Genomic DNA, 11,750 nt, shown 5'->3' on the forward strand with positions numbered 1-11,750 from the left:
GTAACCGCCTCCAACCACTGCCCAACCACCTCTGCCACGTTAGCTCTGACAAGGGGATGGGTGAGCTGTAGATTCCGGAAGGCCCGAGTGCTGGGTTCTCCCTGGCTGAGAAACCCTCTACAGGATCTACACCAACTCTCAAAGGCAAAAAGCACCCACCCTCTTGTCCTACTCCACCCTTGATAGCAAGTGAGTGAGTTGTTCAAATTTCATTCCTGTCCAAGCTCCCCAAAGTTTGAGGCATCAATACCCTGGTGGTTCAGATGGTAAACAATCTGCCTGCAATACAGAAGACTGGGGTTCGATCCCTGGGTCGGGAAGATACCCTGGAGAAGGAAACAGCAACCCACTCCAGTATTCTTGCTGGAGAATCCCATGGACAGGGCAACCTGGCGGGCTATGGTCCATGGGGTCACAAAGAGTTGGATATGGCTGAGCGACTAACACACACACACACACACACACACACACACCCTTAAAAGCAAGCCCACCCACCCAAGCACACTGGCCCAGAGCTGCCTTCATCCACATGGAGCTCCTTTTTCCAATTTGTAAGCCAAAAAGGGAGATTTGGGGAAGGCTGCCTTGTACAAATTTCCTCCAGTGATGCATGTGCGTGTGTATGCTCAGTCATGTCCAACTCTTTGTGACCCCATGGACTGTACCCTGCAAGGCTCCTCTGTCCATGGGATTCTCCAGGCAAGAATACTGGAGTGGGTTGCCATGCTCTACCCCAGGGGATTTTCCCCACCCCGGGAATCTAACCCATGTCTCCTGCGTCTGTCTCCTGCATGGGCTGGTGGGTTTTTTTACCACTGCGTCATGTATCTTATTCTCATAACTCTACCAGAAAAGCCACTTTTTGCTAATTCACTCCAAGAAGCCATGTAGAATGGCACATGACACCGAAATGATTTAACATGTTTTTTGGGGGGGTGAGGGTGGGTAGATAGCTCACTGGTCCTCAGCTGTTGTGTCTGCACCAGCTCCTCTGCAGCTGTTGGCTGGTGGTTTTTCCTTAGCATGACAAGATTCCCAACCTAGAGGTGGCAAGCTTGAACCAGATGCACAACTGTGAGTTTGAATTTGTAATCAAAGTAAGCATGAATGAAAAGGTGAGGCTTGTTGGGCTGTGTGAGTCCTGCCAGAAAGATGGATCTCTTTGGTTCCAGGCAATCTGACTAGTTATCTTACTCCAACCAGCTTTACTGACCCATGTAAAGAGCTGCTGCCTCACCAGTAGGTCGTAACACACACACACACACACACACACACACACACACTATACACTATGAAGGGTCAGTTTGAATCTTGCTCGCCTCTAACACTTACACCCTGGATATCTTATTATCCATAGATGTCAGTAAGTTTGTCTATAAAATGTGGTAGAACCCATATCAAGCCCACTCCCCCGTCTCATAGTTTATCTCCACTTTCCTAATATTTTAACATGAGCATTCCACAGTTTCCTTTGGTAATCTAGCCTAATGTCAAATCACTGTTCTGGTTATGATGTCATTCTCGTAACTACAGAGACCTCATCAGTTGTGTTTCTTGGTATATTTAACACCTAAAGAAGTGCTAGGTACAAGAACAGGGATTGAATTAATGATTGTCAGGAAAACCTCCTTTGTCTCCAGTTTTACCTCTGCTGCAAACAAGCTGTAAACTTCAAGCAAGTCATCCGAGCTGTCTTGGCTACAGTTTCTTCACCTATAATACAAAGTACTTGCAGTACCAAGATTTTGGCTCTCTGAGACACTCTTTACCCCATGGACTCTAACCTGTTCATGGGATTCTCCAGGCAAGAATACTGGAGTGGGTAGCCATTCTCTTCTCCAGGGGATCTTCCCAACCTAGGGGTCGAACCCAGGTCTCCTGCATTACAGGTGGATTCTTTACCATCTGAGCCACGAGGAAAGCCCCTATCACACCAGATAGTCTTTCTCAGTTAGGAGATTATTTTGACCTCCAGTTCTTTTCTTTGCTGAACTTTTATCATTTCAGGCACATCTGCCATCGAAAAGACATCCCATAGTGTTTCAGAATGTGGGCTTCCAAGTCAGACAACTCGGGATTGTGTCCCAGCCTTCCAATTAACTAGCTCTGGAGGTAAGTAAGCTCTTCAACCTTACTGAGACTGTTTCCTTACCTGTTAAATGGAAATAATATTAATACTACCTCAAGAAGCTGTTAGTATGAGTAAGTCACTAAATTCATGGAAAGATTCAAAAGAGTGTACGATCAACAGCAAGCACTCAATAAAAGTTCACTATAATCACATCACTGTCTTTCATTCCTATCTTTTGAATTTAGATAACTAACAGTGGCTGGCATTTGGGATTTTTCCAAAGCATTCCATGTTTTACTTCAAATCTCTCTTTTTGATCAATGGTAGTCTAAATTCCACATACAGCAATCTCACTGGGCATCAAGAATAAAGATAATTAAAAAACTCTGAATTCAATATCCATCTTATTTATTAGGAATATGGCTAACAGCATCTTCTAAAAATCACAATGTACGTAATCCTTGTGCTGATCTGAAGAAAGCCACAAAACGAAGGACTTCAGCCAGCGTCAGCCCATCTTGACTTCCACATCTCTACTCTCATGAGAAAGATCTTCATTTCCCTGCATTTAAGATTAGTATTTTTAAATTTTGTTCATTAAAATATTAGGAGTGAATAAAGATGGACAAAATTACATTGACTGTTCTTAAAGTTTTGATTGTTACTATTACTAATCTTACTCCAGCCATAGAACCGGAATATAATTTTCCCTTGCATAGAACTTGGTCATTTTGCTACTTTGCACAGAGTTTGGGAAGACTGAAGTTGGAAGAGCTGTGAACTGCAGATAACCCATACATTCCTTAAAGGTTGTTACATTATTATTTTTCTCACAATTATCCAAAAAAAAAAAAATCCACAGATTTATTTGGAAAGACTCAGAACAATGAAATAAATACAGTACTGATTTCAAATGCAAATGTCATGTCATTTCTAAATGAGTCAGCCTTCAAAAGACAATGATAAATCAACCAGATAATTTCTGCATGTCAAAGAGTTTTAAAGGTGATAGCCAGTAAATGGAAGTACACATCAAAGCTTCTCAAATAAAAATGTTAAATATAAGTTACTTCTTCATACAGATCTAAATCCTGTCAAGTACAGGGGAAAATAATCTGTCCCGCCCCCACCCATTACCTGAACAGATCACAGACATAACTGGCAGCTTTCCACCTCCCAGGAAGTGGCCTCAAGGTAGAGAGGCAGCTGCATAGTTCTAGTTGCGGGGGGTGTTGCTGAGTTTTAGCCCCTCTGGCAACAATCCTGGCAGGGCTGTGGCGTGTCCATATCCCAGTGGCAATGCCCAGGACACAGCCAGAATGCCCGATTCCAAAGTCAGTTCTGGATCTGTCAAGGCTCGAGGCTATTGGGTTTTAGCATACTGATCATCCAGGCTTCCGTGGAGCTAGTGGTAAAGAACCCGCCTGCCAATACAGGAGACATAAGAGATGTGGATTTGATCCCTGGGTCAGGAAGATCCCCTGGAGAAGGGCATGGCAACCCACTCCAGTATTCTTGCCTGGAGAATCCCAGGGACTGAGGAGCCTGGTGGGCTCTGGTCCAACGGATCACAAAGAGTTGGACATGACTGAAGCAACTTAGCGCACATATTGGACATCTCAGCCAGAAAGGAAAAGGAATGACTTATGAATATATGCATACACCCCCACAGAAATGCTCTTGGATTCTCTAAAATACCTAACTTCCCTCATGCCAACAGACAGTGTCTTTTACTTGAAGATGTGGGTGTTCAAGAAAATGACAATGTCTATTTTCACAGGCTCAGGAAGCCTGAGCCCTCCAGGTTACATGTGTCTCCCATATTTTGAAGAGAGATTGATGCTACCTGTTGTTAATTTATGAAGTGAGTGGGCTGAGAATCAAGGAGGCGGAAAAATCTTGTGACGTGCAAATGATTTTTCCTCCCCCTATGGATCAGAACTTTAATCACACATTAAATATTCTTATTCTCCATGTGGATGATGCAGGTGACCTCAGGTTCACAGGGTGTGTAAAATTTCATTTGCTTTTCTCCATGCCCAAGTGAACGGGATCTGGAACAAACTATTGCCTTTTCACTGGAATGTATGTTTGTCAACAATGCTTCATAAACAAGGCAGCTGGAAATTAGCAAGTGGCAGCCCAGTTACTTGTTAGCACCCATCTCCTCTTAAGCCATAATCCACGTGCTGTGCCTTTAAGGCCGGGGGCTTGCTGGCAACTCAGGGCTGAACTCTGCCCTCCCAGGGCAGTGAGTCAGACTGGAAGGCTCAGACAAATGGAATCTCCCCCTGAGAGCCCACAGCCTTCACAGAGAACAGACATCAGAGTGCGTGCCTGAGGGGAATGTCTCCCCAGCCAACTGACCTCCCAGCACAGAGGCCACAAGCATTCTTTACTGAGAGGACCAGAATGTCCTAAAAGCCTCTGAAAACTTGAAATTCACGATGCAAGCAAAGCTTTCCCCTGTCTCCATCCTCTGGGACCACCTAGGAAAATACAGACAGGGACTCATGCCAGGTTCGCGGGAGGGGACCACAGCCAACTCTTTTTCAGTTTTTCCACAATACCTACACACACACACACACACACATACACACACATCCAGACCATAAGTTATTATCTCAGGTTTGGTGAAAACTTTTATAGACGTGGGAGAAGAGAAATTGTGTGAAGGACTACAACTCTCACCCCAAAATGTGGGTGTGTGTGTGAGAGAGAGAGAGACTGCTGCATCTAAACTTTTAACAACTTGTTAGATTTTATTTTTGTAGTAGCGTAAATTTCTTTAATCTTGTTAACCTAGCAACAAATTTATCCACTAATCAAACATACTAGATACCAAAGAGAATTAAGGAAGAAAAGAAGGAGGAAGGGAAGAGGAAGAGGGGAAGGGAGAAAGGAGGGGCGGAGGGAGGAGGGAAGGGAAAGAGAAACAGGGAGGAGAGAGGCGGGGAGGGAAAGCCAGATGATAAACTGAAAGAACAATCAACGCAAAGTTCCCTCTCCCTTGCTCCCACACTTCTAAGATTTTTAAGCCACTTCCAACCCTACTAACATTCCCAAGGGCAAGCTTTAAAGAAATGCTCAAGAGGCCCACAAAACGCAGTGTTTGGACACACTGGAAACTTTCTGAGATAACGGTCGGATGGCAACTCTTAAACGGAGCCTTCTAGGAGGCTTGTGACTCAGAATGCTGCTCTAAAAAAGGATTCTGTAGCTGGGAGGAGCTCACCCTTCTCCCTCCTAAGCCTGCTGGAGTGGTAGTTGGGTAAATTACGCCACCTCCTCCCAAGGTTGGGGCTCCGCTGGTGGCTCAGAAAGAATCTGCCTGCAACACAAGAGACCTCAGTCCAATCCCTGGGTCAGGAAGATCCCCTGGAGATGGGAATGGCTACCCACTCCAGTATTGTTGCCTGGAGAATCCCATGGACAGAGGAGCCTGGTAGGCTACAGTCCATGGGGTAGCAAAGAGTTGGACTCGACTGAGCGACTTCACTTTAATCAAAGGATGTGATTCAAGAAGTTGTAACTTTTAACATCTTTTTAGATTGTTTCTTTGTAACATGTAACCTTTAGTTAATCTTATTAACCTAGCAATATATTTATTCACTGATTAAACATGTTAGATAATATTATGAAAAGATTCAGAAACCATTGTAATGTACTACTGATTTTTTTTCCCTCCTGAAGAGATTTACTTGGGTCTTCTTTCTCCAACTGATTCTTAACCTTTGAATTCAAAGCCTGATGGTCTGATTACGACTCTTTTTCTTTCTTTTGTTTTAACTTTCTTTTTCCCCCTTCCTACTAATGTCCTTACGAACTTAGAGCCAGCTGAATCCATCAGTTTGTCACTACAGAGCTTCCCTCATGTTATTTCCTTTTTCTGGAATGACTCCCCACCCCCTACATTCTGCCCATTTTAATCCTATTCATCCTCCAAAGTCTAACAAATACTACTGCCATCTATTTAAATTCTTCCTACTGGGTTTACAGATAAAGATGATCAATGAATGCCCTCCTTTGCGGCCGCCTTTGTTTCTTATGACCCTTAGTACATGACATTTCCTGTGTCATTATCATATTCTATTCATTATCATTTCCAGTCCCCACTATACCTAGCATAGCCTTCCTGTGGTAGTTTATATATATATATATACACATGGTTTACATAAATACACACACACACACACACACATATATATATAGGTTTCCCAGGTGCAGCTAGTGGTAAAGAACCCACCTGCCAATGCAGGAGAGGCAAGAGACTCGGGGTTCAGTCCCTGGATGGGGAAGGGCCCCTGGAGGAGGGCGTGGCAACCCACTCCAGTATTCTTGACTGGAGAATCTCACGGAGAAGGGAGCCTGGTGGGCTACCGTCCATGGGGGTCACAAAGAGACACCTCTGTAGCGATTTAGCAAGCACGCATATATATGTATGTATATATGTATATATATAATTCCCTGATCCTCCCTCCTGTAAATAATCAAGACAGAAAAACACCAGAAGAACAATTAAAAAAAATTTTTTTTCAATTATCTGCTCACATGATCAGATGAAGTTCCCTTTAGTGTATCCAATTATCATCTCTACGTAATACAAACAAAGCAAAATGCTCAGTCTCAGCTACACAGGGCTGCCAAGTAAAATGAACGATGTGAATAAACATATCAAGCCAGATACCCAGAAATCCTCCTCACCCTGGGTCTCTCCAGATCACCACTACCTCCTGCAGCTCTGGAGCTGTGCCTTGGGAAACTGAATTGACCAAATGTGTCCATTTGTCTGATCTGGCTTGCTTAATCAATACAAAACAGCTTTACCCCCAAGGACCAAAAATGCTCTTGTCGGCTCCTCTAAAAATCCTAGATCTTAATCTGCTTTCACAGAAGCAGCTGCTTGAGGTCTTCCTTATTTTCCAGAGGCTCCCACTTAACTTGTGAAGCACTCCACTGAGTTGCCTAAAGGTAGATACTAATTTCCTCACAGGAACTGAACTGTTTTTCTCTTAATTAAACACTGCCTTCTTCACCCCATTATGTGCTTTTCAGAAGAAAAAGACAAAACCAAAAAACATACTTGCTGAAAGGGTTGAGGACTTTTATGAAGCCTTTCAGCGGATTCGTCAGAAAGCAATATGCGGTACAGCTGCTCTCTACCCTGAAAGCTGGCCTCTCGGATTTCTTTCAGAGCCTTTCTTCCAACCTCTCTCCCGCCTGCCTTCAGGCATACTTTCCATCTCTGTTATTGCTCTTTCTTGCTTTCTCTCCGCCTGCACCCTTTCTCTCCCAGACACACACACCCCCTAGTGTGTCCCAGAGGTAGGAGGCGGGGCTGTGAGTGAAGAGTACCGTCAACGGGCGCACACCCACATCCTTAATGAACAGGAGAAGAATTCACTAATCACTCAAATGCAACCAAAGCAATAGACACAGAAGAGATACAGAAATACATTTTCCAAAAACTCAAACCGACACACAAATGATTCTGCCCTTTATGAGGTTAAAAAAAAAAAAAAAGTACACTGCTCAGGGAAAATAATATATACCTCAGATTCTCCTACCAGATATAAATCAATGCATTTCAGAAGGCTAGATTTTTCTGCATAAAATTCAGAGCTTGGAGTTCAATTTCCATATTCCTAACCAAACAAACATCAAGTCCAAGAGAACTTTACTTACACTAAGAACAGTTCATGGATTAAGATGTTCTTCATCAGCATTAACTGTTGTATGGTCTTTCTGAGGAGTAAATTAAGAAAATAAATGAGGGAATTCCCCGGTGGTCCAGCAGTTAGGGCACGGCACTTTCACTGCAGTGGGCCTGGGTTCGATCCCTGCTCAGGGAAGTAAGATCCTCCTGCAAGCCACATGGTGCACTCAAAAAAACAAAAGACAATGAAATAAAATAAAACAGGGGACTTCCCTGGCAGTCTCATGGTTGAGACTTCACCTTCCAGTGCAGGGGGTGTGGATTCAATCCCTGGTTGGGAAGCTGGGGTCCCACGTGCTTTAGAGCCAAAGAACCAAGACATAAAAGAGAAGTGATGTTGTAACAAATTCATAAAGACTTTTAACATGGTCCATATCAAAAAATGAATAAAATAAAACCATTTAAAAAGAGAGAGAGAAAGAAAAAATCAAACACACCCCTCAACCTTTCAAAAAATGAAAATTCAAATGCTTGATCTAGAAGTATAAGAGATCTGTTTGGTTCAAGGTGGAAAGGTGAGGGGTCAGAATGAAGTGACAGAGGTCACTGAGGTCAGGAGAAGGGTTCCTTCCTTCCTTCTCCTCTTTCTTTCTTTTCTTACTTTTTAAATGAGAGAAATCCTACCATGAAAGAAATGATAACACTAGAGGATAAGGAAACAATTGTGGAGTGATGTCCTTGAGGCAAGTGAAGAGATGAGAATGGCTTTGGTTACAAATCATGGCAAGTTCATCCATGCAAAGGAATGAGAGCAGAACTGCAAGTGGGTTAGGAGAAGTGCTGGTGGGAAGATACACACATCTTCTTCTATTTGGTTCTGTATCGCCAGGTCTTCAGTGAAGAGTTGGGGTAGGACATGTTTCCTATTATCCTTCCTACTTTGCCCCTGACCAAGTTACCACCTCATGTCACCATTCAAATCCTCCACAGTGGCCCCTGGAATGGCTGATCCACAGCCAGGAAGCCCTCCCCCTGCCAGTTAGTCGATGTTTTCTCTCAGCCCACGCCTCTCCTTCTACACTTGGATGTACATTGCTGGGGTTGGGAGATTGCAGACATATTTTTGCAGGCTCCTTGCCAGCTGGCTTCCTTCTGCCAATGGAAGACAGTGAAGAACAGAACGTGGGAGGGAGGAAGCAGTTTCCTGCTTCTGGCTCTGCTGGTGTGATGGTTGTTGGCAACGGTGACAATGGCAGTGGGAATCAGGGAGTGCAGCCCAGGAGAGGAGCAGTAAAGGCTGGTTCACAGTCATTAGCAGCTTCTGACCTCTCAGAATCTGCTTCCACCTTTAGACACCTCACCTCTCTCTTTTTGTTCCTCCAATCCTGCCAAAAACTTTTGGAACCAACTCCATGAATTAAATTCCCACAATATGAAAGCCATGGGGTAGCTTCACTTTCTTGACCACGGGTCCCTATCTGATACACAATTAATACCTTCAAGCCGCCTTTCAAGGGTTTCCTACACCTTGCTGCTTTAATCAAAATGTGTCTCTGCTTCTATGACACCATTTCTTGGCAACACACTTGTTCTGCTGTTTAGTCGCTAAGTTGTGCCCAACTCTCTGTGACCCAGTGGACAGTAGCCTGCCAGGAGTGGGTTGCCATTTCCTTCTCCAGCAACACACTCATTCAGTTCAGTTTAGCCACTCACTCCTGCCCGACTCTTTGCGACCCCATGGACTGCAGCACACCAGGCTTCCCTGTCCATCACCAACTCCCAGAGCTTACTCAAACTCATGTCCACCGCATCGGTGATGCCATCCAACCGTCTCATCCTCTGTCATTCCCTTCTCCTCTGGCCTTCAATGTTTCCCAGCATCAGGGTCTTTTTCAATGAGTCAGTTCTTTGCATCAGGTGGCCAAAGTATTGGAGCTTCAGCTTCAGCATCAGTCCTTCCAATGAATATTCAGGTCTGATTATTCATTGGATTATTGGATTATTATCCTTTAGGACTCATAGGTCACTGTTTATTATCTCACGTCCCAGCAATTCTAGGGCCAGGAGGTAGTGAGACCGGGTATGGAAAATGTTGTGTCTCCCCATTGTTGCATTCAGAACATAATTCTTCTGTCTTCTCAAATCCTTCTCAGTAAGACCAATTTCATTTGACTTCACTAATATGTAATCAATCCATCTTTACTCAAGCCACCACCTTGTTATTCCCTTTCTTTAATCAAAGGTTTTGTCACGTAACTCCACACTTGATCTTTATCCAAGCCCTGATGAAAGCTTGAACGATCTCAGTGTCTACATGGATGAGCAACTGGCCCATCCAACATCCAGAGCTCTCAGCGTCTTGGCCTCATTCAGATTCTTCTCCATTCCATTCAGTCCCTCTTTCTTGTCATCACCTGTTTCATAACCAAAATCATTAATTCTCTGTTTTATAACCAAGGTCATTAATTCCCATACTACCTTTTTACTCTAAGAATCTCCTATATTTGATGTTCTTGACTGAGTACCCCCTGGCCTTTATTCAACCTTGTTAGCACTTATGGTGTATAGATTCCTCTATTTTCTGCTATTTAATCAACACTTTCTTTTCCTCATTTCCCTCCTGAGATAACCTCATTTCATGACTCATTGTTTCAGCAGCCCTCTTGTCAACATCTCTTGCTATACTATCTTTTCATCATGTAAGTCCAGCAAAACCCTAATATGAGTTGTCCAAGTCTTTCTTCATGCCTGTACCTAAGTATCTAAATATAGCCAGGGGGAAAAAAATAACAACAAAGCTCAGTCTCAAACAGGCTGTGAACTTACCAGCTCTATTTTACCTCTGGTCTACACTCTCCTACTTTCTGTAATGACTTTTTCAAAAAAAGTTTTTTTAATTCTCCTTAAACTTTAAGCTAACCTTCTGTTTTGTTCTCAGCACATGGTCATCTCACATCATATAATAAATGCCATAATATGTAGATCTCTCCTCAACTCATTGATAACCAATGCATAAACCCACCTATATCTACCCATCATCTCTACTTCCTTCCTGTTAGAATATAAAGGAGCCATCCCACAAACTTGTTTTAGGTAAATCTCTCCACTTTTGCTTTAACCCTCCTTCTTCACAAATTCTCAGAGTCACCACTCTGGATTAATGCTTCTCTCTGTTTTTCAACAAGAGTCTTCCCAATAATTCATCTTTTACTTTTAAAAAAAAAATTGAGGTAAAGTTCATGTAACAGAAAATTAGCTATTTTAAAGTGTACAATTGAGTCACAGTTAGTATGTTCACAATGTTGGACAACCATTTCTGTGTCTGTGCCCTGGGCCTAGTTGTGTCTGCCTCTCTGGGACCCCATGGACTGTAGCCCACCAGGCTCCTCTGTCCATGGGATTTTCCAGGCAAGAATACTGGAGTGGGTTTCCACTTCCTCCTCCAGGGGAACTTCCCAACACAGGGATCAAACCCATGTCTCTTGCATCTCCTGCATTGGCAGGCAGATTCTTTACCACTAGGGCCACTGTGAAAGAAAGTGAAAGTGAAGTCACTCAGTCATGTCCAACTCTTTGTGACCCCATGGACTGTAGCCTACCACGCTCCTCTGTCCATGGGATTTTCCAGGCAAGAGTACTGGAGCGGGTTGCCATTTCCTTCCCCAGAAGATCTTCCCAACCCAGGGATCGAAACTGGGTGTCCCAAACTGTAAGCAGACGCTTTACCATCTGAGCCACCAGGGAAGGTTTACAGGGCCAATGTAAACCCCTATTATTATTATTATTGTGATGTCACTCAGTCATGTGCAACTCTTTGCGACCCCGTGGACTGTAGCCCACCAGGCTCTTCTGTCCATGGATTTCTCCAGGCAAGAACACTGGAGTGGGTTGCCATTCCCTTCTCCAGAAGATCTTCCCCACCCAGGAATCAAACCTGGGTTTCCCGCATTGCAGGCAGATTCTTTACCATCTGAGTCACCAGGGAAGCCCCGTCCATAAACCCTACCACTCCGTATTAAGGCT

General features: G+C 43.8%; 1 long non-coding RNA gene across 1 annotated transcript; it reads right to left on the bottom strand.

The window, feature by feature from the left end:
• Positions 1-2,465: 2,465 nt before the first annotated feature.
• LOC145522650 (uncharacterized) lies at positions 2,466-11,409 on the bottom strand. The gene is made up of 3 exons (XR_014066078.1): positions 11,327-11,409; positions 7,757-7,816; positions 2,466-2,633 (listed from the first exon to the last, which is right to left on the bottom strand). It is a non-coding gene; the product is annotated as an uncharacterized LOC145522650 (long non-coding RNA).
• Between the last annotated feature and the right edge of the window lie 341 nt (positions 11,410-11,750).

Source organism: Giraffa tippelskirchi, chromosome 10 (genome assembly GCF_054371585.1).
Source record: "Giraffa tippelskirchi isolate mGirTip1 chromosome 10, T2T-mGirTip1v1.2.pri, whole genome shotgun sequence".
NCBI lineage: Eukaryota > Metazoa > Chordata > Mammalia > Artiodactyla > Giraffidae > Giraffa > Giraffa tippelskirchi.